General features: G+C 47.5%; 22 non-coding genes across 22 annotated transcripts; all 22 read left to right on the forward strand.

Moving 5' to 3' along the window:
* The first annotated feature begins 114 nt into the window (after positions 1-114).
* trnas-gcu (transfer RNA serine (anticodon GCU)) lies at positions 115-196 on the forward strand. Its single transcript has one exon. It is a non-coding gene; the product is annotated as a tRNA-Ser (tRNA).
* A 1431-nt stretch (positions 197-1627) lies between these two features.
* trnas-gcu (transfer RNA serine (anticodon GCU)) lies at positions 1628-1709 on the forward strand. Its single transcript has one exon. It is a non-coding gene; the product is annotated as a tRNA-Ser (tRNA).
* A 1431-nt stretch (positions 1710-3140) lies between these two features.
* trnas-gcu (transfer RNA serine (anticodon GCU)) lies at positions 3141-3222 on the forward strand. The gene has a single exon. It is a non-coding gene; the product is annotated as a tRNA-Ser (tRNA).
* Positions 3223-4653: 1431 nt separating this feature from the next.
* trnas-gcu (transfer RNA serine (anticodon GCU)) lies at positions 4654-4735 on the forward strand. Its single transcript has one exon. It is a non-coding gene; the product is annotated as a tRNA-Ser (tRNA).
* A 919-nt stretch (positions 4736-5654) lies between these two features.
* On the forward strand, positions 5655-5736 carry trnas-gcu (transfer RNA serine (anticodon GCU)). Its single transcript has one exon. It is a non-coding gene; the product is annotated as a tRNA-Ser (tRNA).
* Positions 5737-7167: 1431 nt separating this feature from the next.
* Positions 7168-7249, forward strand: trnas-gcu (transfer RNA serine (anticodon GCU)). Its single transcript has one exon. It is a non-coding gene; the product is annotated as a tRNA-Ser (tRNA).
* Positions 7250-8112: 863 nt separating this feature from the next.
* Positions 8113-8194, forward strand: trnas-gcu (transfer RNA serine (anticodon GCU)). The gene has a single exon. It is a non-coding gene; the product is annotated as a tRNA-Ser (tRNA).
* Positions 8195-9057: 863 nt separating this feature from the next.
* trnas-gcu (transfer RNA serine (anticodon GCU)) lies at positions 9058-9139 on the forward strand. Its single transcript has one exon. It is a non-coding gene; the product is annotated as a tRNA-Ser (tRNA).
* An 861-nt stretch (positions 9140-10000) lies between these two features.
* Positions 10001-10082, forward strand: trnas-gcu (transfer RNA serine (anticodon GCU)). The gene has a single exon. It is a non-coding gene; the product is annotated as a tRNA-Ser (tRNA).
* A 919-nt stretch (positions 10083-11001) lies between these two features.
* trnas-gcu (transfer RNA serine (anticodon GCU)) lies at positions 11002-11083 on the forward strand. Its single transcript has one exon. It is a non-coding gene; the product is annotated as a tRNA-Ser (tRNA).
* A 919-nt stretch (positions 11084-12002) lies between these two features.
* trnas-gcu (transfer RNA serine (anticodon GCU)) lies at positions 12003-12084 on the forward strand. Its single transcript has one exon. It is a non-coding gene; the product is annotated as a tRNA-Ser (tRNA).
* A 919-nt stretch (positions 12085-13003) lies between these two features.
* Positions 13004-13085, forward strand: trnas-gcu (transfer RNA serine (anticodon GCU)). Its single transcript has one exon. It is a non-coding gene; the product is annotated as a tRNA-Ser (tRNA).
* A 1487-nt stretch (positions 13086-14572) lies between these two features.
* Positions 14573-14654, forward strand: trnas-gcu (transfer RNA serine (anticodon GCU)). The gene has a single exon. It is a non-coding gene; the product is annotated as a tRNA-Ser (tRNA).
* Positions 14655-16141: 1487 nt separating this feature from the next.
* On the forward strand, positions 16142-16223 carry trnas-gcu (transfer RNA serine (anticodon GCU)). Its single transcript has one exon. It is a non-coding gene; the product is annotated as a tRNA-Ser (tRNA).
* An 863-nt stretch (positions 16224-17086) lies between these two features.
* On the forward strand, positions 17087-17168 carry trnas-gcu (transfer RNA serine (anticodon GCU)). The gene has a single exon. It is a non-coding gene; the product is annotated as a tRNA-Ser (tRNA).
* A 919-nt stretch (positions 17169-18087) lies between these two features.
* On the forward strand, positions 18088-18169 carry trnas-gcu (transfer RNA serine (anticodon GCU)). The gene has a single exon. It is a non-coding gene; the product is annotated as a tRNA-Ser (tRNA).
* An 863-nt stretch (positions 18170-19032) lies between these two features.
* trnas-gcu (transfer RNA serine (anticodon GCU)) lies at positions 19033-19114 on the forward strand. The gene has a single exon. It is a non-coding gene; the product is annotated as a tRNA-Ser (tRNA).
* An 863-nt stretch (positions 19115-19977) lies between these two features.
* trnas-gcu (transfer RNA serine (anticodon GCU)) lies at positions 19978-20059 on the forward strand. The gene has a single exon. It is a non-coding gene; the product is annotated as a tRNA-Ser (tRNA).
* Positions 20060-21490: 1431 nt separating this feature from the next.
* On the forward strand, positions 21491-21572 carry trnas-gcu (transfer RNA serine (anticodon GCU)). The gene has a single exon. It is a non-coding gene; the product is annotated as a tRNA-Ser (tRNA).
* An 863-nt stretch (positions 21573-22435) lies between these two features.
* trnas-gcu (transfer RNA serine (anticodon GCU)) lies at positions 22436-22517 on the forward strand. The gene has a single exon. It is a non-coding gene; the product is annotated as a tRNA-Ser (tRNA).
* Positions 22518-23948: 1431 nt separating this feature from the next.
* Positions 23949-24030, forward strand: trnas-gcu (transfer RNA serine (anticodon GCU)). Its single transcript has one exon. It is a non-coding gene; the product is annotated as a tRNA-Ser (tRNA).
* A 1487-nt stretch (positions 24031-25517) lies between these two features.
* On the forward strand, positions 25518-25599 carry trnas-gcu (transfer RNA serine (anticodon GCU)). Its single transcript has one exon. It is a non-coding gene; the product is annotated as a tRNA-Ser (tRNA).
* The last annotated feature ends 212 nt before the right edge of the window (positions 25600-25811 follow it).

A 25811-nucleotide genomic window follows, 5' to 3' on the forward strand; every position in this document is an offset into this window, starting at 1 on the left:
AATTGGGATAAGCCGGCCCCTGCATATAAACGCTTTATAGAACCTCCCAGGACCATGAAAACATGCTACAATGTTGCCAATTATCTAACTATCCTGCAAAGCTAGAAGCCACACGACGAGGTGGCCGAGTGGTTAAGGCGATGGACTGCTAATCCATTGTGCTCTGCACGCATGGGTTCGAATCCCGTTCTCGGCGCGTAGTAACTCACTTTTGCTTGCTACCTTTGCATTTTACCACCAGGAGATTTCAATTTGTCGTAGGAGTTCCAATATAGTTGGAGGAAACGGCTCTGACGGTCTAGACCTCGTCCAGAGCCAACCACGTTATACCTTTAATGCAACAACCGATTCTGCGGATTCAAATGGCCAGCCATTGTTTCTTCCATCAACCACAGGCAAAAATGGATTCAAAATCACCTAAAGAATACTCGCGTTGAGGTATAACGTGGTTGGCTTTGGACGAGGTCTAGACCGTCAGAGCCGTTTCCTCCAACTATATTGGAACTCCTTTGACAAATTGAAATCTCCTGGTGGTAAAATGCAAAGGTAGCAAGCCAAAGTCAGTTACAACGCGACGAGAATGGGATTCGTGATCAGATTGAAGAACTTTTGTCGGAAGAAATGTGTAAATATGACCACTTCTACAAACCGTCGTTGGCGGACTATAAGGACGCGCGGATGGCCTGTCATTCATGGAGGGAGATCTCCGCAAACGTCGGTTTTCCGGTCGCGGGGTCCACAAAGTTCGAATCCCATTCTCGTCGCGTTGTAACTGACTTTGACCTGCTACCTTTGCATTTTACCACCAGGAGATTTCAATTTGTCGTAGGAGTTCCAATATAGTTGGAGGAAACGGCTCTGACGGTCTAGACCTCGTCCAGAGCCAACCACGTTATACCTTTAATGCAACAACCGATTCTGCGGATTCAAATGGCCAGCCATTGTTTCTTCCATCAACCACAGGCAAAAATGGATTCAAAATCACCTAAAGAATACTCGCGTTGAGGTATAACGTGGTTGGCTCTGGACGAGGTCTAGACCGTCAGAGCCGTTTTCTCCAACTATATTGGAACTCCTACGACAAATTGAAATCTCCTGGTGGTAAAATGCAAAGGTAGCAAGCCAAAGTCAGTTACAACGCGACGAGAATGGGATTCGTGATCAGAATGAAGAGCTTTTGTCGGAAGAAATGTGTAAATATGACCACTTCTACAAACCGTCGTTGGCGGACTATAAGGACGCGCGGATGGCCTGTCATTCATGGAGGGAGATCTCCGCAAACGTCGGTTTTCCGGTCGCGGGGTCCACAAAGTTGTGGAGGAAAATACGGGACAAATGTGTCCGCAATGAAAAGCAACAGTGGCGATGCATGAATTAAAATGAGCGCGTGGACGCGACGGTGCGTTAAGACGCAGAAGCATGCAGCAGCCTTAAGTTCATGCGTCGTTATGTCCTCACCTGAAAATGAAGAACAATGGAGGATGCAGGCATCGATCCCGCTCCAATTGGGTCCAATTGGGATAAGCCGGCCCCTGCATATAAACGCTTTATAGAACCTCCCAGGACCATGAAAACATGCTACAATGTTGCCAATTATCTAACTATCCTGCAAAGCTAGAAGCCACACGACGAGGTGGCCGAGTGGTTAAGGCGATGGACTGCTAATCCATTGTGCTCTGCACGCATGGGTTCGAATCCCGTTCTCGGCGCGTAGTAACTCACTTTTGCTTGCTACCTTTGCATTTTACCACCAGGAGATTTCAATTTGTCGTAGGAGTTCCAATATAGTTGGAGGAAACGGCTCTGACGGTCTAGACCTCGTCCAGAGCCAACCACGTTATACCTTTAATGCAACAACCGATTCTGCGGATTCAAATGGCCAGCCATTGTTTCTTCCATCAACCACAGGCAAAAATGGATTCAAAATCACCTAAAGAATACTCGCGTTGAGGTATAACGTGGTTGGCTTTGGACGAGGTCTAGACCGTCAGAGCCGTTTCCTCCAACTATATTGGAACTCCTTTGACAAATTGAAATCTCCTGGTGGTAAAATGCAAAGGTAGCAAGCCAAAGTCAGTTACAACGCGACGAGAATGGGATTCGTGATCAGATTGAAGAACTTTTGTCGGAAGAAATGTGTAAATATGACCACTTCTACAAACCGTCGTTGGCGGACTATAAGGACGCGCGGATGGCCTGTCATTCATGGAGGGAGATCTCCGCAAACGTCGGTTTTCCGGTCGCGGGGTCCACAAAGTTCGAATCCCATTCTCGTCGCGTTGTAACTGACTTTGACCTGCTACCTTTGCATTTTACCACCAGGAGATTTCAATTTGTCGTAGGAGTTCCAATATAGTTGGAGGAAACGGCTCTGACGGTCTAGACCTCGTCCAGAGCCAACCACGTTATACCTTTAATGCAACAACCGATTCTGCGGATTCAAATGGCCAGCCATTGTTTCTTCCATCAACCACAGGCAAAAATGGATTCAAAATCACCTAAAGAATACTCGCGTTGAGGTATAACGTGGTTGGCTCTGGACGAGGTCTAGACCGTCAGAGCCGTTTTCTCCAACTATATTGGAACTCCTACGACAAATTGAAATCTCCTGGTGGTAAAATGCAAAGGTAGCAAGCCAAAGTCAGTTACAACGCGACGAGAATGGGATTCGTGATCAGAATGAAGAGCTTTTGTCGGAAGAAATGTGTAAATATGACCACTTCTACAAACCGTCGTTGGCGGACTATAAGGACGCGCGGATGGCCTGTCATTCATGGAGGGAGATCTCCGCAAACGTCGGTTTTCCGGTCGCGGGGTCCACAAAGTTGTGGAGGAAAATACGGGACAAATGTGTCCGCAATGAAAAGCAACAGTGGCGATGCATGAATTAAAATGAGCGCGTGGACGCGACGGTGCGTTAAGACGCAGAAGCATGCAGCAGCCTTAAGTTCATGCGTCGTTATGTCCTCACCTGAAAATGAAGAACAATGGAGGATGCAGGCATCGATCCCGCTCCAATTGGGTCCAATTGGGATAAGCCGGCCCCTGCATATAAACGCTTTATAGAACCTCCCAGGACCATGAAAACATGCTACAATGTTGCCAATTATCTAACTATCCTGCAAAGCTAGAAGCCACACGACGAGGTGGCCGAGTGGTTAAGGCGATGGACTGCTAATCCATTGTGCTCTGCACGCATGGGTTCGAATCCCATTCTCGGCGCGTAGTAACTCACTTTTGCTTGCTACCTTTGCATTTTACCACCAGGAGATTTCAATTTGTCGTAGGAGTTCCAATATAGTTGGAGGAAACGGCTCTGACGGTCTAGACCTCGTCCAAAGCCAACCACGTTATACCTTTAATGCAACAACCGATTCTGCGGATTCAAATGGCCAGCCATTGTTTCTTCCATCAACCACAGGCAAAAATGGATTCAAAATCACCTAAAGAATACTCGCGTTGAGGTATAACGTGGTTGGCTTTGGACGAAGTCTAGGCCGTCAGAGCCGTTTCCTCCAACTATATTGGAACTCCTACGACAAATTGAAATCTCCTGGTGGTAAAATGCAAAGGTAGCAAGCCAAAGTCAGTTACAACGCGACGAGAATGGGATTCGTGATCAGATTGAAGAGCTTTTGTCGGAAGAAATGTGTAAATATGACCACTTCTACAAACCGTCGTTGGCGGACTATAAGGACGCGCGGATGGCCTGTCATTCATGGAGGGAGATCTCCGCAAACGTCGGTTTTCCGGTCGCGGGGTCCACAAAGTTCGAATCCCATTCTCGTCGCGTTGTAACTGACTTTGACCTGCTACCTTTGCATTTTACCACCAGGAGATTTCAATTTGTCGTAGGAGTTCCAATATAGTTGGAGGAAACGGCTCTGACGGTCTAGACCTCGTCCAGAGCCAACCACGTTATACCTTTAATGCAACAACCGATTCTGCGGATTCAAATGGCCAGCCATTGTTTCTTCCATCAACCACAGGCAAAAATGGATTCAAAATCACCTAAAGAATACTCGCGTTGAGGTATAACGTGGTTGGCTCTGGACGAGGTCTAGACCGTCAGAGCCGTTTTCTCCAACTATATTGGAACTCCTACGACAAATTGAAATCTCCTGGTGGTAAAATGCAAAGGTAGCAAGCCAAAGTCAGTTACAACGCGACGAGAATGGGATTCGTGATCAGAATGAAGAGCTTTTGTCGGAAGAAATGTGTAAATATGACCACTTCTACAAACCGTCGTTGGCGGACTATAAGGACGCGCGGATGGCCTGTCATTCATGGAGGGAGATCTCCGCAAACGTCGGTTTTCCGGTCGCGGGGTCCACAAAGTTGTGGAGGAAAATACGGGACAAATGTGTCCGCAATGAAAAGCAACAGTGGCGATGCATGAATTAAAATGAGCGCGTGGACGCGACGGTGCGTTAAGACGCAGAAGCATGCAGCAGCCTTAAGTTCATGCGTCGTTATGTCCTCACCTGAAAATGAAGAACAATGGAGGATGCAGGCATCGATCCCGCTCCAATTGGGTCCAATTGGGATAAGCCGGCCCCTGCATATAAACGCTTTTTAGAACCTCCCAGGACCATAAAAACATGCTACAATGTTGCCAATTATCTAACTATCCTGCAAAGCTGGAAGCCACACGACGAGGTGGCCGAGTGGTTAAGGCGATGGACTGCTAATCCATTGTGCTCTGCACGCATGGGTTCGAATCCCATTCTCGGCGCGTAGTAACTCACTTTTGCTTGCTACCTTTGCATTTTACCACCAGGAGATTTCAATTTGTCGTAGGAGTTCCAATATAGTTGGAGGAAACGGCTCTGACGGTCTAGACCTCGTCCAGAGCCAACCACGTTATACCCTTAATGCAACAACCGATTCTGCGGATTCAAATGGCCAGCCATTGTTTCTTCCATCAACCACAGGCAAAAATGGATTCAAAATCACCTAAAGAATACTCGCGTTGAGGTATAACGTGGTTGGCTTTGGACGAGGTCTAGACCGTCAGAGCCGTTTCCTCCAACTATATTGGAACTCCTTCGACAAATTGAAATCTCCTGGTGGTAAAATGCAAAGGTAGCAAGCCAAAGTCAGTTACAACGCGACGAGAATGGTATTCGTGATCAGATTGAAGAGCTTTTGTCGGAAGAAATGTGTAAATATGACCACTTCTACAAACCGTCGTTGGCGGACTATAAGGACGCGCGGATGGCCTGTCATTCATGGAGGGAGATCTCCGCAAACGTCGGTTTTCCGGTCGCGGGGTCCACAAAGTTGTGGAGGAAAATACGGGACAAATGTGTCCGCAATGAAAAGCAACAGTGGCGATGCATGAATTTAAATGAGCGCGTTGACGCGACGGTGCGTTAAGACGCAGAAGCATGCAGCAGCCTTAAGTTAATGCGTCGTTATGTCCTCACCTGAAAATGAAGAACAATGGAGGATGCAGGCATCGATCCCGCTACTTCTCGCATGCTAAGCGAGCGCTCTACCATTTGAGCTAATCCCCCACTATATAGATGCTTGGGTCCAATTGGGATAAGCCGGCCCCTGCATATAAACGCTTTATAGAACCTCCCAGGACCATGAAAACATGCTACAATGTTGCCAATTATCTAACTATCCTGCAAAGCTAGAAGCCACACGACGAGGTGGCCGAGTGGTTAAGGCGATGGACTGCTAATCCATTGTGCTCTGCACGCATGGGTTCGAATCCCATTCTCGGCGCGTAGTAACTCACTTTTGCTTGCTACCTTTGCATTTTACCACCAGGAGATTTCAATTTGTCGTAGGAGTTCCAATATAGTTGGAGGAAACGGCTCTGACGGTCTAGACCTCGTCCAAAGCCAACCACGTTATACCTTTAATGCAACAACCGATTCTGCGGATTCAAATGGCCAGCCATTGTTTCTTCCATCAACCACAGGCAAAAATGGATTCAAAATCACCTAAAGAATACTCGCGTTGAGGTATAACGTGGTTGGCTTTGGACGAAGTCTAGGCCGTCAGAGCCGTTTCCTCCAACTATATTGGAACTCCTACGACAAATTGAAATCTCCTGGTGGTAAAATGCAAAGGTAGCAAGCCAAAGTCAGTTACAACGCGACGAGAATGGGATTCGTGATCAGATTGAAGAGCTTTTGTCGGAAGAAATGTGTAAATATGACCACTTCTACAAACCGTCGTTGGCGGACTATAAGGACGCGCGGATGGCCTGTCATTCATGGAGGGAGATCTCCGCAAACGTCGGTTTTCCGGTCGCGGGGTCCACAAAGTTCGAATCCCATTCTCGTCGCGTTGTAACTGACTTTGACCTGCTACCTTTGCATTTTACCACCAGGAGATTTCAATTTGTCGTAGGAGTTCCAATATAGTTGGAGGAAACGGCTCTGACGGTCTAGACCTCGTCCAGAGCCAACCACGTTATACCTTTAATGCAACAACCGATTCTGCGGATTCAAATGGCCAGCCATTGTTTCTTCCATCAACCACAGGCAAAAATGGATTCAAAATCACCTAAAGAATACTCGCGTTGAGGTATAACGTGGTTGGCTCTGGACGAGGTCTAGACCGTCAGAGCCGTTTTCTCCAACTATATTGGAACTCCTACGACAAATTGAAATCTCCTGGTGGTAAAATGCAAAGGTAGCAAGCCAAAGTCAGTTACAACGCGACGAGAATGGGATTCGTGATCAGATTGAAGAGCTTTTGTCGGAAGAAATGTGTAAATATGACCACTTCTACAAACCGTCGTTGGCGGACTATAAGGACGCGCGGATGGCCTGTCATTCATGGAGGGAGATCTCCGCAAACGTCGGTTTTCCGGTCGCGGGGTCCACAAAGTTGTGGAGGAAAATACGGGACAAATGTGTCCGCAATGAAAAGCAACAGTGGCGATGCATGAATTAAAATGAGCGCGTGGACGCGACGGTGCGTTAAGACGCAGAAGCATGCAGCAGCCTTAAGTTCATGCGTCGTTATGTCCTCACCTGAAAATGAAGAACAATGGAGGATGCAGGCATCGATCCCGCTCCAATTGGGTCCAATTGGGATAAGCCGGCCCCTGCATATAAACGCTTTATAGAACCTCCCAGGACCATGAAAACATGCTACAATGTTGCCAATTATCTAACTATCCTGCAAAGCTAGAAGCCACACGACGAGGTGGCCGAGTGGTTAAGGCGATGGACTGCTAATCCATTGTGCTCTGCACGCATGGGTTCGAATCCCATTCTCGTCGCGTAGTAACTCACTTTGGCTTGCTACCTTTGCATTTTACCACCAGGAGATTTCAATTTGTCGTATAAGTTCCAATATAGTTGGAGGAAACGGCTCTGACGGTCTAGACCTCGTCCAGAGCCAACCACGTTATACCTTTAATGCAACAACCGATTCTGCGGATTCAAATGGCCAGCCATTGTTTCTTCCATCAACCACAGGCAAAAATGGATTCAAAATCACCTAAAGAATACTCGCGTTGAGGTATAACGTGGTTGGCTTTGGACAAGGTCTAGACCGTCAGAGCCGTTTCCTCCAACTATATTGGAACTCCTACGACAAATTGAAATCTCCTGGTGGTAAAATGCAAAGGTAGCAAGCCAAAGTCAGTTACAACGCGACGAGAATGGGATTCGTGATCAGATTGAAGAGCTTTTGTCGGAAGAAATGTGTAAATATGACCACTTCTACAAACCGTCGTTGGCGGACTATAAGGACGCGCGGATGGCCTGTCATTCATGGAGGGAGATCTCCGCAAACGTCGGTTTTCCGGTCGCGGGGTCCACAAAGTTGTGGAGGAAAATACAGGACAAATGTGTCCGCAATGAAAAGCAACAGTGGCGATGCATGAATTAAAATGAGCGCGTGGACGCGACGGTGCGTTAAGACGCAGAAGCATGCAGCAGTCTTAAGTTCATGCGTCGTTATGTCCTCACCTGAAAATGAAGAACAATGGAGGATGCAGGCATCGATCCCGCTCCAATTGGGTCCAATTGGGATAAGCCGGCCCCTGCATATAAACGCTTTTTAGAACCTCCCAGGACCATGAAAACATGCTACAATGTTGCCAATTATCTAACTATCCTGCAAAGCTGGAAGCCACACGACGAGGTGGCCGAGTGGTTAAGGTGATGGACTGCTAATCCATTGTGCTCTGCACGCATGGGTTCGAATCCCATTCTCGTCGCGTAGTAACTCACTTTGGCTTGCTACCTTTGCATTTTACCACCAGGAGATTTCAATTTGTCGTAGGAGTTCCAATATAGTTGGAGGAAACGGCTCTGGCGGTCTAGACCTCGTCCAGAGCCAACCACGTTATACCTTTAATGCAACAACCGATTCTGCGGATTCAAATGGCCAGCCATTGTTTCTTCCATCAACCACAGGCAAAAATGGATTCAAAATCACCTAAAGAATACTCGCGTTGAGGTATAACGTGGTTGGCTTTGGACAAGGTCTAGACCGTCAGAGCCGTTTCCTCCAACTATATTGGAACTCCTACGACAAATTGAAATCTCCTGGTGGTAAAATGCAAAGGTAGCAAGCCAAAGTCAGTTACAACGCGACGAGAATGGGATTCGTGATCAGATTGAAGAGCTTTTGTCGGAAGAAATGTGTAAATATGACCACTTCTACAAACCGTCGTTGGCGGACTATAAGGACGCGCGGATGGCCTGTCATTCATGGAGGGAGATCTTCGCAAACGTCGGTTTTCCGGTCGCGGGGTCCACAAAGTTGTGGAGGAAAATACGGGACAAATGTGTCCGCAATGAAAAGCAACAGTGGCGATGCATGAATTAAAATGAGCGCGTGGACGCGACGGTGCGTTAAGACGCAGAAGCATGCAGCAGCCTTAAGTTCATGCGTCGTTATGTCCTCACCTGAAAATGAAGAACAATGGAGGATGCAGGCATCGATCCCGCTCCAATTGGGTCCAATTGGGATAAGCCGGCCCCTGCATATAAACGCTTTTTAGAACCTCCCAGGACCATGAAAACATGCTACAATGTTGCCAATTATCTAACTATCCTGCAAAGCTGGAAGCCACACGACGAGGTGGCCGAGTGGTTAAGGCGATGGACTGCTAATCCATTGTGCTCTGCACGCATGGGTTCGAATCCCATTCTCGTCGCGTTGTAACTCACTTTGGCTTGCTACCTTTGCATTTTACCACCAGGAGATTTCAATTTGTCGTAGGAGTTCCAATATAGTTGGAGGAAACGGCTGACGGTCTAGACCTCGTCCAGAGCCAACCACGTTATACCTTTAATGCAACAACCGATTCTGCGGATTCAAATGGCCAGCCATTGTTTCTTCCATCAACCACAGGCAAAAATGGATTCAAAATCACCTAAAGAATACTCGCGTTGAGGTATAACGTGGTTGGCTTTGGACAAGGTCTAGACCGTCAGAGCCGTTTCCTCCAACTATATTGGAACTCCTACGACAAATTGAAATCTCCTGGTGGTAAAATGCAAAGGTAGCAAGCCAAAGTCAGTTACAACGCGACGAGAATGGGATTCGTGATCAGATTGAAGAGCTTTTGTCGGAAGAAATGTGTAAATATGACCACTTCTACAAACCGTCGTTGGCGGACTATAAGGACGCGCGGATGGCCTGTCATTCATGGAGGGAGATCTCCGCAAACGTCGGTTTTCCGGTCGCGGGGTCCACAAAGTTGTGGAGGAAAATACGGGACAAATGTGTCCGCAATGAAAAGCAACAGTGGCGATGCATGAATTAAAATGAGCGCGTGGACGCGACGGTGCGTTAAGACGCAGAAGCATGCAGCAGCCTTAAGTTCATGCGTCGTTATGTCCTCACCTGAAAATGAAGAACAATGGAGGATGCAGGCATCGATCCCGCTCCAATTGGGTCCAATTGGGATAAGCCGGCCCCTGCATATAAACGCTTTTTAGAACCTCCCAGGACCATGAAAACATGCTACAATGTTGCCAATTATCTAACTATCCTGCAAAGCTGGAAGCCACACGACGAGGTGGCCGAGTGGTTAAGGCGATGGACTGCTAATCCATTGTGCTCTGCACGCATGGGTTCGAATCCCATTCTCGTCGCGTAGTAACTCACTTTGGCTTGCTACCTTTGCATTTTACCACCAGGAGATTTCAATTTGTCGTATAAGTTCCAATATAGTTGGAGGAAACGGCTCTGACGGTCTAGACCTCGTCCAGAGCCAACCACGTTATACCTTTAATGCAACAACCGATTCTGCGGATTCAAATGGCCAGCCATTGTTTCTTCCATAAACCACAGGCAAAAATGGATTCAAAATCACCTAAAGAATACTCGCGTTGAGGTATAACGTGGTTGGCTTTGGACGAGGTCTAGACCGTCAGAGCCGTTTCCTCCAACTATATTGGAACTCCTTCAACAAATTGAAATCTCCTGGTGGTAAAATGCAAAGGTAGCAAGCCAAAGTCAGTTACAACGCGACGAGAATGGGATTCGTGATCAGATTGAAGAGCTTTTGTCGGAAGAAATGTGTAAATATGACCACTTCTACAAACCGTCGTTGGCGGACTATAAGGACGCGCGGATGGCCTGTCATTCATGGAGGGAGATCTCCGCAAACGTCGGTTTTCCGGTCGCGGGGTCCACAAAGTTGTGGAGGAAAATACGGGACAAATGTGTCCGCAATGAAAAGCAACAGTGGCGATGCATGAATTTAAATGAGCGCGTCGACGCGACGGTGCGTTAAGACGCAGAAGCATGCAGCAGCCTTAAGTTCATGCGTCGTTATGTCCTCACCTGAAAATGAAGAACAATGGAGGATGCAGGCATCGATCCCGCTACTTCTCGCATGCTAAGCGAGCGCTCGACAATTTGAGCTAATCCCCCACTATATAGATGCTTGGGTCCAATTGGGATAAGCCGGCCCCTGCATATAAACGCTTTTTAGAACCTCCCAGGACCATGAAAACATGCTACAATGTTGCCAATTATCTAACTATCCTGCAAAGTTAGAAGCCACACGACGAGGTGGCCGAGTGGTTAAGGCGATGGACTGCTAATCCATTGTGCTCTGCACGCATGGGTTCGAATCCCATTCTCGTCGCGTCGTAACTGACTGTGGCTTGCTACCTTTGCATTTTACCACCAGGAGATTTCAGTTTGTCGTAGGAGTTCCAATATAGTTGGAGGAAACGGCTCTGACGGTCTAGACCTCGTCCAGAGCCAACCACGTTATACCTTTAATGCAACAACCGATTCTGCGGATTCAAATGGCCAGCCATTGTTTCTTCCATCAACCACAGGCAAAAATGGATTCAAAATCACCTAAAGAATACTCGCGTTGAGGTATAACGTGGTTGGCTTTGGACGAGGTCTAGACCGTCAGAGCCGTTTCCTCCAACTATATTGGAACTCCTACGACAAATTGAAATCTCCTGGTGGTAAAATGCAAAGGTAGCAAGCCAAAGTCAGTTACAACGCGACGAGAATGGGATTCGTGATCAGATTGAAGAGCTTTTGTCGGAAGAAATGTGTAAATATGACCACTTCTACAAACCGTCGTTGGCGGACTATAAGGACGCGCGGATGGCCTGTCATTCATGGAGGGAGATCTCCGCAAACGTCGGTTTTCCGGTCGCGGGGTCCACAAAGTTGTGGAGGAAAATACGGGACAAATGTGTCCGCAATGAAAAGCAACAGTGGCGATGCATGAATTAAAATGAGCGCGTGGACGCGACGGTGCGTTAAGACGCAGAAGCATGCAGCAGCCTTAAGTTCATGCGTCGTTATGTCCTCACCTGAAAATGAAGAACAATGGAGGATGCAGGCATCGATCCCGCTACTTCTCGCATGCTAAGCGAGCGCTCTACAATTTGAGCTAATCCCCCACTATATAGATGCTTGGGTCCAATTGGGATAAGCCGGCCCCTGCATATAAACGCTTTTTAGAACCTCCCAGGACCATGAAAACATGCTACAATGTTGCCAATTATCTAACTATCCTGCAAAGCTGGAAGCCACACGACGAGGTGGCCGAGTGGTTAAGGCGATGGACTGCTAATCCATTGTGCTCTGCACGCATGGGTTCGAATCCCATTCTCGTCGCGTAGTAACTCACTTTGGCTTGCTACCTTTGCATTTTACCACCAGGAGATTTCAATTTGTCGTATAAGTTCCAATATAGTTGGAGGAAACGGCTCTGACGGTCTAGACCTCGTCCAGAGCCAACCACGTTATACCTTTAATGCAACAACCGATTCTGCGGATTCAAATGGCCAGCCATTGTTTCTTCCATAAACCACAGGCAAAAATGGATTCAAAATCACCTAAAGAATACTCGCGTTGAGGTATAACGTGGTTGGCTTTGGACGAGGTCTAGACCGTCAGAGCCGTTTCCTCCAACTATATTGGAACTCCTTCGACAAATTGAAATCTCCTGGTGGTAAAATGCAAAGGTAGCAAGCCAAAGTCAGTTACAACGCGACGAGAATGGGATTCGTGATCAGATTGAAGAGCTTTTGTCGGAAGAAATGTGTAAATATGACCACTTCTACAAACCGTCGTTGGCGGACTATAAGGACGCGCGGATGGCCTGTCATTCATGGAGGGAGATCTCCGCAAACGTCGGTTTTCCGGTCGCGGGGTCCACAAAGTTGTGGAGGAAAATACGGGACAAATGTGTCCGCAATGAAAAGCAACAGTGGCGATGCATGAATTTAAATGAGCGCGTCGACGCGACGGTGCGTTAAGACGCAGAAGCATGCAGCAGCCTTAAGTTCATGCGTCGTTATGTCCTCACCTGAAAATGAAGAACAATGGAGGATGCAGGCATCGATCCCGCTACTTCTCGCATGCTAAGCGAGCGCTCTACAATTTGAGCTAATCCCCCACTATATAGATGCTTGGGTCCAATTGGGATAAGCCGGCCCCTGCATATAAACGCTTTTTAGAACCTCCCAGGACCATGAAAACATGCTACAATGTTGCCAATTATCTAACTATCCTGCAAAGTTAGAAGCCACACGACGAGGTGGCCGAGTGGTTAAGGCGATGGACTGCTAATCCATTGTGCTCTGCACGCATGGGTTCGAATCCCATTCTCGTCGCGTCGTAACTGACTTTGGCTTGCTACCTTTGCATTTTACCACCAGGAGATTTCAGTTTGTCGTAGGAGTTCCAATATAGTTGGAGGAAACGGCTCTGACGGTCTAGACCTCGTCCAGAGCCAACCACGTTATACCTTTAATGCAACAACCGATTCTGCGGATTCAAATGGCCAGCCATTGTTTCTTCCATCAACCACAGGCAAAAATGGATTCAAAATCACCTAAAGAATACTCGCGTTGAGGTATAACGTGGTTGGCTTTGGACGAGGTCTAGACCGTCAGAGCCGTTTCCTCCAACTATATTGGAACTCCTACGACAAATTGAAATCTCCTGGTGGTAAAATGCAAAGGTAGCAAGCCAAAGTCAGTTACAACGCGACGAGAATGGGATTCGTGATCAGATTGAAGAGCTTTTGTCGGAAGAAATGTGTAAATATGACCACTTCTACAAACCGTCGTTGGCGGACTATAAGGACGCGCGGATGGCCTGTCATTCATGGAGGGAGATCTCCGCAAACGTCGGTTTTCCGGTCGCGGGGTCCACAAAGTTCGAATCCCATTCTCGTCGCGTTGTAACTGACTTTGACCTGCTACCTTTGCATTTTACCACCAGGAGATTTCAATTTGTCGTAGGAGTTCCAATATAGTTGGAGGAAACGGCTCTGACGGTCTAGGCCTCGTCCAAAGCCAACCACGTCATACCTTTAATGCAACAACCGATTCTGCGGATTCAAATGGCCAGCCATTGTTTCTTCCATCAACCACAGGCAAAAATGGATTCAAAATCACCTAAAGAATACTCGCGTTGAGGTATAACGTGGTTGGCTTTGGACGAGGTCTAGGCCGTCAGAGCCGTTTCCTCCAACTATATTGGAACTCCTTCGACAAATTAAAATCTCCTGGTGGTAAAATGCAAAGGTAGCAAGCCAAAGTCAGTTACAACGCGACGAGAATGGGATTCGTGATCAGATTGAAGAGCTTTTGTCGGAAGAAATGTGTAAATATGACCACTTCTACAAACCGTCATTGGCGGACTATAAGGACGCGCGGATGGCCTGTCATTCATGGAGGGAGATCTCCGCAAACGTCGGTTTTCCGGTCGCGGGGTCCACAAAGTTGTGGAGGAAAATACGGGACAAATGTGTCCGCAATGAAAAGCAACAGTGGCGATGCATGAATTTAAATGAGCGCGTCGACGCGACGGTGCGTTAAGACGCAGAAGCATGCAGCAGCCTTAAGTTCATGCGTCGTTATGTCCTCACCTGAAAATGAAGAACAATGGAGGATGCAGGCATCGATCCCGCTACTTCTCGCATGCTAAGCGAGCGCTCTACAATTTGAGCTAATCCCCCACTATATAGATGCTTGGGTCCAATTGGGATAAGCCGGCCCCTGCATATAAACGCTTTTTAGAACCTCCCAGGACCATGAAAACATGCTACAATGTTGCCAATTATCTAACTATCCTGCAAAGTTGGAAGCCACACGACGAGGTGGCCGAGTGGTTAAGGCGATGGACTGCTAATCCATTGTGCTCTGCACGCATGGGTTCGAATCCCATTCTCGTCGCGTCGTAACTGACTTTGGCTTGCTACCTTTGCATTTTACCACCAGGAGATTTCAATTTGTCGTAGGAGTTCCAATATAGTTGGAGGAAACGGCTCTGACGGTCTAGACCTCGTCCAGAGCCAACCACGTTATACCTTTAATGCAACAACCGATTATGCGGATTCAAATGGCCAGCCATTGTTTCTTCCATCAACCACAGGCAAAAATGGATTCAAAATCACCTAAAGAATACTCGCGTTGAGGTATAACGTGGTTGGCTTTGGACGAGGTCTAGACCGTCAGAGCCGTTTCCTCCAACTATATTGGAACTCCTACGACAAATTGAAATCTCCTGGTGGTAAAATGCAAAGGTAGCAAGCCAAAGTCAGTTACAACGCGACGAGAATGGGATTCGTGATCAGATTGAAGAGCTTTTGTCGGAAGAAATGTGTAAATATGACCACTTCTACAAACCGTCGTTGGCGGACTATAAGGACGCGCGGATGGCCTGTCATTCATGGAGGGAGATCTCCGCAAACGTCGGTTTTCCGGTCGCGGGGTCCACAAAGTTCGAATCCCATTCTCGTCGCGTTGTAACTGACTTTGACCTGCTACCTTTGCATTTTACCACCAGGAGATTTCAATTTGTCGTAGGAGTTCCAATATAGTTGGAGGAAACGGCTCTGACGGTCTAGGCCTCGTCCAAAGCCAACCACGTCATACCTTTAATGCAACAACCGATTCTGCGGATTCAAATGGCCAGCCATTGTTTCTTCCATCAACCACAGGCAAAAATGGATTCAAAATCACCTAAAGAATACTCGCGTTGAGGTATAACGTGGTTGGCTTTGGACGAGGTCTAGGCCGTCAGAGCCGTTTCCTCCAACTATATTGGAACTCCTTCGACAAATTAAAATCTCCTGGTGGTAAAATGCAAAGGTAGCAAGCCAAAGTCAGTTACAACGCGACGAGAATGGGATTCGTGATCAGATTGAAGAGCTTTTGTCGGAAGAAATGTGTAAATATGACCACTTCTACAAACCGTCATTGGCGGACTATAAGGACGCGCGGATGGCCTGTCATTCATGGAGGGAGATCTCCGCAAACGTCGGTTTTCCGGTCGCGGGGTCCACAAAGTTGTGGAGGAAAATACGGGACAAATGTGTCCGCAATGAAAAGCAACAGTGGCGATGCATGAATTTAAATGAGCGCGTCGACGCGACGGTGCGTTAAGACGCAGAAGCATGCAGCAGCCTTAAGTTCATGCGTCGTTATGTCCTCACCTGAAATTGAAGAACAATGGAGGATGCAGGCATCGATCCCGCTACTTCTCGCATGCTAAGCGAGCGCTCTACAATTTGAGCTAATCCCCCACTATATAGATGCTTGGGTCCAATTGGGATAAGCCGGCCCCTGCATATAAACGCTTTTTAGAACCTCCCAGGACCATGAAAACATGCTACAATGTTGCCAATTATCTAACTATCCTGCAAAGTTGGAAGCCACACGACGAGGTGGCCGAGTGGTTAAGGCGATGGACTGCTAATCCATTGTGCTCTGCACGCATGGGTTCGAATCCCATTCTCGTCGCGTCGTAACTGACTTTGGCTTGCTACCTTTGCATTTTACCACCAGGAGATTTCAATTTGTCGTAGGAGTTCCAATATAGTTGGAGGAAACGGCTCTGACGGTCTAGACCTCGTCCAGAGCCAACCACGTTATACCTTTAATGCAACAACCGATTCTGCGGATTCAAATGGCCAGCCATTGTTTCTTCCATCAACCACAGGCAAAAATGGATTCAAAATCACCTAAAGAATACTTGCGTTGAGGTATAACGTGGTTGGCTTTGGACGAGGTCTAGACCGTCAGAGCCGTTTCCTCCAACTATATTGGAACTCCTACGACAAATTGAAATCTCCTGGTGGTAAAATGCAAAGGTAGCAAGCCAAAGTCAGTTACAACGCGACGAGAATGGGATTCGTGATCAGATTGAAGAGCTTTTGTCGGAAGAAATGTGTAAATATGACCACTTCTACAAACCGTCGTTGGCGGACTATAAGGACGCGCGGATGGCCTGTCATTCATGGAGGGAGATCTCCGCAAACGTCGGTTTTCCGGTCGCGGGGTCCACAAAGTTGTGGAGGAAAATACGGGACAAATGTGTCCGCAATGAAAAGCAACAGTGGCGATGCATGAATTTAAATGAGCGCGTCGACGCGACGGTGCGTTAAGACGCAGAAGCATGCAGCAGCCTTCAGTTCATGCGTCGTTATGTCCTCACCTGAAAATGAAGAACAATGGAGGATGCAGGCATCGATCCCGCTCCAATTGGGTCCAATTGGGATAAGCCGGCCCCTGCATATAAACGCTTTTTAGAACCTCCCAGGACCATGAAAACATGCTACAATGTTGCCAATTATCTAACTATCCTGCAAAGCTGGAAGCCACACGACGAGGTGGCCGAGTGGTTAAGGCGATGGACTGCTAATCCATTGTGCTCTGCACGCATGGGTTCGAATCCCATTCTCGTCGCGTAGTAACTCACTTTGGCTTGCTACCTTTGCATTTTACCACCAGGAGATTTCAATTTGTCGTATAAGTTCCAATATAGTTGGAGGAAACGGCTCTGACGGTCTAGACCTCGTCCAGAGCCAACCACGTTATACCTTTAATGCAACAACCGATTCTGCGGATTCAAATGGCCAGCCATTGTTTCTTCCATAAACCACAGGCAAAAATGGATTCAAAATCACCTAAAGAATACTCGCGTTGAGGTATAACGTGGTTGGCTTTGGACGAGGTCTAGGCCGTCAGAGCCGTTTCCTCCAACTATATTGGAACTCCTTCGACAAATTAAAATCTCCTGGTGGTAAAATGCAAAGGTAGCAAGCCAAAGTCAGTTACAACGCGACGAGAATGGGATTCGTGATCAGATTGAAGAGCTTTTGTCGGAAGAAATGTGTAAATATGACCACTTCTACAAACCGTCGTTGGCGGACTATAAGGACGCGCGGATGGCCTGTCATTCATGGAGGGAGATCTCCGCAAACGTCGGTTTTCCGGTCGCGGGGTCCACAAAGTTGTGGAGGAAAATACGGGACAAATGTGTCCGCAATGAAAAGCAACAGTGGCAATGCATGAATTTAAATGAGCGCGTCGACGCGACGGTGCGTTAAGACGCAGAAGCATGCAGCAGCCTTAAGTTCATGCGTCGTTATGTCCTCACCTGAAAATGAAGAACAATGGAGGATGCAGGCATCGATCCCGCTAATACTCGCATGCTAAGCGAGCGCTCTACAATTTGAGCTAATCCCCCACTATATACATGCTTGGGTCCAATTGGGATAAGCCGGCCCCTGCATATAAACGCTTTTTAGAACCTCCCAGGACCATGAAAACATGCTACAATGTTGCCAATTATCTAACTATCCTGCAAAGCTGGAAGCCACACAACGAGGTGGCCGAGTGGTTAAGGCGATGGACTGCTAATCCATTGTGCTCTGCACGCATGGGTTCGAATCCCATTCTCGTCGCGGTATAACTCACTTTGGCTTGCTACCTTTGCATTTTACCACCAGGAGATTTCAATTTGTCGTAGGAGTTCCAATATAGTTGGAGGAAACGGCTCTGACGGTCTAGACCTCGTCCAGAGCCAACCACGTTATACCTTTGATGCAACAACCGATTCTGCGGATTCAAATGGCCAGCCATTGTTTCTTCCATCAACCACAGGCAAAAATGGATTCAAAATCACCTAAAGAATACTCGCGTTGAGGTATAACGTGGTTGGCTTTGGACAAGGTCTAGACCGTCAGAGCCGTTTCCTCCAACTATATTGGAACTCCTACGACAAATTGAAATCTCCTGGTGGTAAAATGCAAAGGTAGCAAGCCAAAGTCAGTTACAACGCGACGAGAATGGGATTCGTGATCAGATTGAAGAGCTTTTGTCGGAAGAAATGTGTAAATATGACCACTTCTACAAACCGTCGTTGGCGGACTATAAGGACGCGCGGATGGCCTGTCATTCATGGAGGGAGATCTCCGCAAACGTCGGTTTTCCGGTCGCGGGGTCCACAAAGTTGTGGAGGAAAATACGGGACAAATGTGTCCGCAATGAAAAGCAACAGTGGCGATGCATAAATTAAAATGAGCGCGTGGACGCGACGGTGCGTTAAGACGCAGAAGCATGCAGCAGCCTTAAGTTCATGCGTCGTTATGTCCTCACCTGAAAATGAAGAACAATGGAGGATGCAGGCATCGATCCCGCTCCAATTGGGTCCAATTGGGATAAGCCGGCCCCTGCATATAAACGCTTTTTAGAACCTCCCAGGACCATGAAAACATGCTACAATGTTGCCAATTATCTAACTATCCTGCAAAGCTGGAAGCCACACGACGAGGTGGCCGAGTGGTTAAGGTGATGCACTGCTAATCCATTGTGCTCTGCACGCATGGGTTCGAATCCCATTCTCGTCGCGTAGTAACTCACTTTGGCTTGCTACCTTTGCATTTTACCACCAGGAGATTTCAATTTGTCGTAGGAGTTCCAATATAGTTGGAGGAAACGGCTCTGGCGGTCTAGACCTCGTCCAGAGCCAACCACGTTATACCTTTAATGCAACAACCGATTCTGCGGATTCAAATGGCCAGCCATTGTTTCTTCCATCAACCACAGGCAAAAATGGATTCAAAATCACCTAAAGAATACTCGCGTTGAGGTATAACGTGGTTGGCTTTGGACAAGGTCTAGACCGTCAGAGCCGTTTCCTCCAACTATATTGGAACTCCTACGACAAATTGAAATCTCCTGGTGGTAAAATGCAAAGGTAGCAAGCCAAAGTCAGTTACAACGCGACGAGAATGGGATTCGTGATCAGATTGAAGAGCTTTTGTCGGAAGAAATGTGTAAATATGACCACTTCTACAAACCGTCGTTGGCGGACTATAAGGACGCGCGGATGGCCTGTCATTCATGGAGGGAGATCTCCGCAAACGTCGGTTTTCCGGTCGCGGGGTCCACAAAGTTGTGGAGGAAAATACGGGACAAATGTGTCCGCAATGAAAAGCAACAGTGGCGATGCATGAATTAAAATGAGCGCGTGGACGCGACGGTGCGTTAAGACGCAGAAGCATGCAGCAGCCTTAAGTTCATGCGTCGTTATGTCCTCACCTGAAAATGAAGAACAATGGAGGATGCAGGCATCGATCCCGCTCCAATTGGGTCCAATTGGGAAAAGCAGGCCCCTGCATATAAACGCTTTTTAGAACCTCCCAGGACCATGAAAACATGCTACAATGTTGCCAATTATCTAACTATCCTGCAAAGCTGGAAGCCACACGACGAGGTGGCCGAGTGGTTAAGGCGATGGACTGCTAATCCATTGTGCTCTGCACGCATGGGTTCGAATCCCATTCTCGTCGCGTAGTAACTCACTTTGGCTTGCTACCTTTGCATTTTACCACCAGGAGATTTCAATTTGTCGTATAAGTTCCAATATAGTTGGAGGAAACGGCTCTGACGGTCTAGACCTCGTCCAGAGCCAACCACGTTATACCTTTAATGCAACAACCGATTCTGCGGATTCAAATGGCCAGCCATTGTTTCTTCCATCAACCACAGGCAAAAATGGATTCAAAATCACCTAAAGAATACTCGCGTTGAGGTATAACGTGGTTGGCTTTGGACGAGGTCTAGACCGTCAGAGCCGTTTCCTCCAACTATATTGGAACTCCTACGACAAATTGAAATCTCCTGGTGGTAAAATGCAAAGGTAGCAAGCCAAAGTCAGTTACAACGCGACGAGAATGGGATTCGTGATCAGATTGAAGAGCTTTTGTCGGAAGAAATGTGTAAATATGACCACTTCTACAAACCGTCGTTGGCGGACTATAAGGACGCGCGGATGGCCTGTCATTCATGGAGGGAGATCTCCGCAAACGTCGGTTTTCCGGTCGCGGGGTCCACAAAGTTCGAATCCCATTCTCGTCGCGTTGTAACTGACTTTGACCTGCTACCTTTGCATTTTACCACCAGGAGATTTCAATTTGTCGTAGGAGTTCCAATATAGTTGGAGGAAACGGCTCTGACGGTCTAGGCCTCGTCCAAAGCCAACCACGTCATACCTTTAATGCAACAACCGATTCTGCGGATTCAAATGGCCAGCCATTGTTTCTTCCATCAACCACAGGCAAAAATGGATTCAAAATCACCTAAAGAATACTCGCGTTGAGGTATAACGTGGTTGGCTTTGGACGAGGTCTAGGCCGTCAGAGCCGTTTCCTCCAACTATATTGGAACTCCTTCGACAAATTAAAATCTCCTGGTGGTAAAATGCAAAGGTAGCAAGCCAAAGTCAGTTACAACGCGACGAGAATGGGATTCGTGATCAGATTGAAGAGCTTTTGTCGGAAGAAATGTGTAAATATGACCACTTCTACAAACCGTCGTTGGCGGACTATAAGGACGCGCGGATGGCCTGTCATTCATGGAGGGAGATCTCCGCAAACGTCGGTTTTCCGGTCGCGGGGTCCACAAAGTTGTGGAGGAAAATACGGGACAAATGTGTCCGCAATGAAAAGCAACAGTGGCGATGCATAAATTAAAATGAGCGCGTGGACGCGACGGTGCGTTAAGACGCAGAAGCATGCAGCAGCCTTAAGTTCATGCGTCGTTATGTCCTCACCTGAAAATGAAGAACAATGGAGGATGCAGGCATCGATCCCAGTCCAATTGGGTCCAATTGGGATAAGCCGGCCCCTGCATATAAACGCTTTTTAGAACCTCCCAGGACCATGAAAACATGCTACAATGTTGCCAATTATCTAACTATCCTGCAAAGCTGGAAGCCACACGACGAGGTGGCCGAGTGGTTAAGGTGATGCACTGCTAATCCATTGTGCTCTGCACGCATGGGTTCGAATCCCATTCTCGTCGCGTAGTAACTCACTTTGGCTTGCTACCTTTGCATTTTACCACCAGGAGATTTCAATTTGTCGTAGGAGTTCCAATATAGTTGGAGGAAACGGCTCTGGCGGTCTAGACCTCGTCCAGAGCCAACCACGTTATACCTTTAATGCAACAACCGATTCTGCGGATTCAAATGGCCAGCCATTGTTTCTTCCATCAACCACAGGCAAAAATGGATTCAAAATCACCTAAAGAATACTCGCGTTGAGGTATAACGTGGTTGGCTTTGGACAAGGTCTAGACCGTCAGAGCCGTTTCCTCCAACTATATTGGAACTCCTACGACAAATTGAAATCTCCTGGTGGTAAAATGCAAAGGTAGCAAGCCAAAGTCAGTTACAACGCGACGAGAATGGGATTCGTGATCAGATTGAAGAGCTTTTGTCGGAAGAAATGTGTAAATATGACCACTTCTACAAACCGTCGTTGGCGGACTATAAGGACGCGCGGATGGCCTGTCATTCATGGAGGGAGATCTCCGCAAACGTCGGTTTTCCGGTCGCGGGGTCCACAAAGTTGTGGAGGAAAATACGGGACAAATGTGTCCGCAATGAAAAGCAACAGTGGCGATGCATGAATTAAAATGAGCGCGTGGACGCGACGGTGCGTTAAGACGCAGAAGCATGCAGCAGCCTTAAGTTCATGCGTCGTTATGTCCTCACCTGAAAATGAAGAACAATGGAGGATGCAGGCATCGATCCCGCTCCAATTGGGTCCAATTGGGATAAGCCGGCCCCTGCATATAAACGCTTTTTAGAACCTCCCAGGACCATGAAAACATGCTACAATGTTGCCAATTATCTAACTATCCTGCAAAGCTGGAAGCCACACGACGAGGTGGCCGAGTGGTTAAGGCGATGGACTGCTAATCCATTGTGCTCTGCACGCATGGGTTCGAATCCCATTCTCGTCGCGTAGTAACTCACTTTGGCTTGCTACCTTTGCATTTTACCACCAGGAGATTTCAATTTGTCGTATAAGTTCCAATATAGTTGGAGGAAACGGCTCTGACGGTCTAGACCTCGTCCAGAGCCAACCACGTTATACCTTTAATGCAACAACCGATTCTGCGGATTCAAATGGCCAGCCATTGTTTCTTCCATCAACCACAGGCAAAAATGGATTCAAAATCACCTAAAGAATACTCGCGTTGAGGTATAACGTGGTTGGCTTTGGACGAGGTCTAGACCGTCAGAGCCGTTTCCTCCAACTATATTGGAACTCCTACGACAAATTGAAATCCCCTGGTGGTAAAATGCAAAGGTAGCAAGCCAAAGTCAGTTACAACGCGACGAGAATGGGATTCGTGATCAGATTGAAGAGCTTTTGTCGGAAGAAATGTGTAAATATGACCACTTCTACAAACCGTCGTTGGCGGACTATAAGGACGCGCGGATGGCCTGTCATTCATGGAGGGAGATCTCCGCAAACGTCGGTTTTCCGGTCGCGGGGTCCACAAAGTTCGAATCCCATTCTCGTCGCGTTGTAACTGACTTTGACCTGCTACCTTTGCATTTTACCACCAGGAGATTTCAATTTGTCGTAGGAGTTCCAATATAGTTGGAGGAAACGGCTCTGACGGTCTAGGCCTCGTCCAAAGCCAACCACGTCATACCTTTAATGCAACAACCGATTCTGCGGATTCAAATGGCCAGCCATTGTTTCTTCCATCAACCACAGGCAAAAATGGATTCAAAATCACCTAAAGAATACTCGCGTTGAGGTATAACGTGGTTGGCTTTGGACGAGGTCTAGGCCGTCAGAGCCGTTTCCTCCAACTATATTGGAACTCCTTCGACAAATTAAAATCTCCTGGTGGTAAAATGCAAAGGTAGCAAGCCAAAGTCAGTTACAACGCGACGAGAATGGGATTCGTGATCAGATTGAAGAGCTTTTGTCGGAAGAAATGTGTAAATATGACCACTTCTACAAACCGTCATTGGCGGACTATAAGGACGCGCGGATGGCCTGTCATTCATGGAGGGAGATCTCCGCAAACGTCGGTTTTCCGGTCGCGGGGTCCACAAAGTTGTGGAGGAAAATACGGGACAAATGTGTCCGCAATGAAAAGCAACAGTGGCGATGCATGAATTTAAATGAGCGCGTCGACGCGACGGTGCGTTAAGACGCAGAAGCATGCAGCAGCCTTAAGTTCATGCGTCGTTATGTCCTCACCTGAAAATGAAGAACAATGGAGGATGCAGGCATCGATCCCGCTCCAATTGGGTCCAATTGGGATAAGCCGGCCCCTGCATATAAACGCTTTTTAGAACCTCCCAGGACCATGAAAACATGCTACAATGTTGCCAATTATCTAACTATCCTGCAAAGCTGGAAGCCACACGACGAGGTGGCCGAGTGGTTAAGGCGATGGACTGCTAATCCATTGTGCTCTGCACGCATGGGTTCGAATCCCATTCTCGTCGCGTAGTAACTCACTTTGGCTTGCTACCTTTGCATTTTACCACCAGGAGATTTCAATTTGTCGTATAAGTTCCAATATAGTTGGAGGAAACGGCTCTGACGGTCTAGACCTCGTCCAGAGCCAACCACGTTATACCTTTAATGCAACAACCGATTCTGCGGATTCAAATGGCCAGCCATTGTTTCTTCCATCAACCACAGGCAAAAATGGATTCAAAATCACCTAAAGAATACTCGCGTTGAGGTATAACGTGGTTGGCTTTGGACGAGGTCTAGACCGTCAGAGCCGTTTCCTCCAACTATATTGGAACTCCTACGACAAATTGAAATCCCCTGGTGGTAAAATGCAAAGGTAGCAAGCCAAAGTCAGTTACAACGCGACGAGAATGGGATTCGTGATCAGATTGAAGAGCTTTTGTCGGAAGAAATGTGTAAATATGACCACTTCTACAAACCGTCGTTGGCGGACTATAAGGACGCGCGGATGGCCTGTCATTCATGGAGGGAGATCTCCGCAAACGTCGGTTTTCCGGTCGCGGGGTCCACAAAGTTCGAATCCCATTCTCGTCGCGTTGTAACTGACTTTGACCTGCTACCTTTGCATTTTACCACCAGGAGATTTCAATTTGTCGTAGGAGTTCCAATATAGTTGGAGGAAACGGCTCTGACGGTCTAGGCCTCGTCCAAAGCCAACCACGTCATACCTTTAATGCAACAACCGATTCTGCGGATTCAAATGGCCAGCCATTGTTTCTTCCATCAACCACAGGCAAAAATGGATTCAAAATCACCTAAAGAATACTCGCGTTGAGGTATAACGTGGTTGGCTTTGGACGAGGTCTAGGCCGTCAGAGCCGTTTCCTCCAACTATATTGGAACTCCTTCGACAAATTAAAATCTCCTGGTGGTAAAATGCAAAGGTAGCAAGCCAAAGTCAGTTACAACGCGACGAGAATGGGATTCGTGATCAGATTGAAGAGCTTTTGTCGGAAGAAATGTGTAAATATGACCACTTCTACAAACCGTCATTGGCGGACTATAAGGACGCGCGGATGGCCTGTCATTCATGGAGGGAGATCTCCGCAAACGTCGGTTTTCCGGTCGCGGGGTCCACAAAGTTGTGGAGGAAAATACGGGACAAATGTGTCCGCAATGAAAAGCAACAGTGGCGATGCATGAATTTAAATGAGCGCGTCGACGCGACGGTGCGTTAAGACGCAGAAGCATGCAGCAGCCTTAAGTTCATGCGTCGTTATGTCCTCACCTGAAAATGAAGAACAATGGAGGATGCAGGCATCGATCCCGCTACTTCTCGCATGCTAAGCGAGCGCTCTACAATTTGAGCTAATCCCCCACTATATAGATGCTTGGGTCCAATTGGGATAAGCCGGCCCCTGCATATAAACGCTTTTTAGAACCTCCCAGGACCATGAAAACATGCTACAATGTTGCCAATTATCTAACTATCCTGCAAAGTTGGAAGCCACACGACGAGGTGGCCGAGTGGTTAAGGCGATGGACTGCTAATCCATTGTGCTCTGCACGCATGGGTTCGAATCCCATTCTCGTCGCGTCGTAACTGACTTTGGCTTGCTACCTTTGCATTTTACCACCAGGAGATTTCAATTTGTCGTAGGAGTTCCAATATAGTTGGAGGAAACGGCTCTGACGGTCTAGACCTCGTCCAGAGCCAACCACGTTATACCTTTAATGCAACAACCGATTCTGCGGATTCAAATGGCCAGCCATTGTTTCTTCCATCAACCACAGGCAAAAATGGATT

This window comes from Gasterosteus aculeatus, chromosome 11 (genome assembly GCF_964276395.1).
Source record: "Gasterosteus aculeatus chromosome 11, fGasAcu3.hap1.1, whole genome shotgun sequence".
Lineage (NCBI taxonomy): Eukaryota > Metazoa > Chordata > Actinopteri > Perciformes > Gasterosteidae > Gasterosteus > Gasterosteus aculeatus.